The sequence below is a fragment of the Mus musculus genome, chromosome 13 (genome assembly GCF_000001635.26).
Source record: "Mus musculus strain C57BL/6J chromosome 13, GRCm38.p6 C57BL/6J".
NCBI classification, from domain to species: domain Eukaryota; kingdom Metazoa; phylum Chordata; class Mammalia; order Rodentia; family Muridae; genus Mus; species Mus musculus.
In genome coordinates this window covers 68,181,009-68,183,330 of record NC_000079.6, presented here as the reverse complement: position 1 = coordinate 68,183,330, position 2,322 = coordinate 68,181,009, and the positions used below count along the sequence as shown (strand labels likewise).

The window sequence follows — 2,322 nt, the reverse complement described above, 5'->3', positions numbered from 1 at the left end:
CACAAGTTCAATCAATACACATTCCAAACACGTATACAGAGCATTAGTCTGTATCTGTCTCCCTTGCCAAGGGAACCAATCAAAGATAACAACAGGGTTTTGTGAGGGATACACAAAGAGCCCAGAACATTTTCCTCCAGTGTGCATATGTGGAAGATCTGGGGCCTTGGGAATTCCCGCTGCTGTGAAAGTTACTGCCACTTCCAAATCTCCCTTGTGTTAGGAGGTTTGAATACACAGATCTGATGCAAGGCACTGAAGCAATAATTAAATCAATAAATGGGCCAGAAGTTGGGCATCGTTTTTGTCAAATGTTTTACTTTTGTCAAAACAAGAACAACACAGAAACTAGGCAAAGAACAACTAGTTTAAGTAGGAGCTATCAGCAATTAGTGAGGCCATCAAAATCATTCAAAAAAATAGAGGTCAGAAACAGAGCTGTATGAACATTAGTCTGGAGTCCATGGAGATAACTCATTACTCAGTTTAATTCTCAATTCAACAATTTTCTTGCATTTATTAAGTAAATGAAGATCACCCAAGATAGAGTAGGCGCCTGCCGTTTGTTCCCAGTTCGCTATGCCTTAGGAGGCAGCATTATCTCTGTTATCTCTGCTATGGCAAAGTGTTGAGAGCAGGTTGGGAACTGGAACACTGCACAGTGGAAATAGGGAAGGGTAAGATTGGAAGCCTTTGATACCTGCAAGATTTAGGCGGTAGCTTTAAGCAGAGCGCCTACATGATTAGTTTGTGGAACATATTTGGCCTATTCTGATTGATCCTAAGTTGGGAAGAACTGACAAAAAAAATTAGAGAAACTGATCTTGTCATTCAAATCTTTGTCAGAAGAGACAGATCTTTCTTTGTCTTCCTGAAATGTTCGGTAGAGACATTGGGGTGACATGACAGAACAGGCTGGCTTCCTCAGTGGATGTGAAGGTATAGGGTGGCTGCTACAGTGCCAGACTCTGAGTTCTACCTTGATTAATGGTTCAATCACCGTCTTCCTCTTAAGAATGAGGTCTTGGAGGGTGCTCCCTCTTAGTCTTCTGAGCAAAAGGTCGAGGAGTGTGCTCCCTCTGAGTCTTCTGAGCACGAGGTCCTGGAGGGTGCTCTTTCTGAGTCTGAGCACAAGGACCCAGAGGGTGCTCCCTCTGAGACTCCTGAGCATGAGGGCGTGGAGTGTGCTCCCTCTGAGTTTCCTGAGCACGAAGTCCTGGAGGATGCTCCCACTGAGTCTCCTGAGCACAAGGTCCTGGAGGGTGCTCCCCTGAGTCTCCTGAGCATCAGGTCCTGGAGGGTGCTCCCACTGAGTCTCCTGAGCACGAGGTCCTGAGAAATGCTCCCACTGAGTCTCCTGAACATGAGGTCCTGGAGTGTGCTCCCTCTGAGTCTCCTGAGCACGAGGTCCTGGAGGGTGCTCCCTCTGAGTCTCCTGAGCAGGACTTCCTTGATTGTGCTCCCACCGAGTCTCCTGAGCATGAGGTACTGGAGGATGCTCCCACTGAGTCTCCTGAGCACGAGGTCCTGGAGGGTGCTCCCTTTGAGTCTCCTGAGCACCAGGGCTAGGAGGGTGCTCCCTCTGAGTCTCCTGAGCATGAGGTCCTGGAGAGTGCTTCCTCTGAGTCTCCTGAGCAAAACGTCCTGGAGGGTGCTCCCTCTGAGTCTCCTGAGCAAAATATCCTGGAGGGTGCTCCCCCTGAATCTCCTGAGCATGAGGTCCTGGAGGGTGCTCCCTCTGAGTCTCCTGAACATGAGGTCCTGGGTAGTGTTCCCTCTGAGTCTCCTGAGTACAGCATCCTGCAGGGTGCTCCCTCTCTGCCCATTCTCAATCCAACTTTTCCCACACATTTTACTAACACTTCACTGTGCTCTAGTGTCACAGAATTTATGGATAGTCTCTATATAGTAAAGGAATTTATTACTTACAGTCTGCAGTTCAACTCCCAACAATGGTCAGTAGCAGCTGTAGAATGGAAATCCAAGGATCTAGCAGTTGCTCAGTCCCACACGGCAAGCAGGCAAAGGAGAGAGAGTGAGCCTTCCTTCTTCCAATGTCCTTATATAGTCACCAGCAAAAGGTGTAACCCAAATTAAAGGTGTGTGCCACCAGACCTTTAATCCCAGATGACTTTAAACTCAGAGATCACCTTGTCTTAATCTTCTGGAATCCATAGCCACTTTGCATCAATCTCCATATCAAAATCCAGGTCAGAAACTTTTATCTCCCAAGCCCCCAGATTCAGGTCACTGGTGAGCCATCCAATTCTGGATTGTAGTTCATTCCAGATATAGTCATTTTGAAACCAGGAATAGTCACTC

At 47.4% G+C, this 2,322-nt stretch overlaps 1 non-coding gene across 1 annotated transcript; it reads right to left on the bottom strand.

Annotated features, from left to right (window-relative positions):
• Positions 1 to 228: 228 nt before the first annotated feature.
• Positions 229 to 2,031, bottom strand: AA414992. Its single transcript, XR_873623.1, has one exon. It is a non-coding gene; the product is annotated as an expressed sequence AA414992 (transcript).
• Between the last annotated feature and the right edge of the window lie 291 nt (positions 2,032 to 2,322).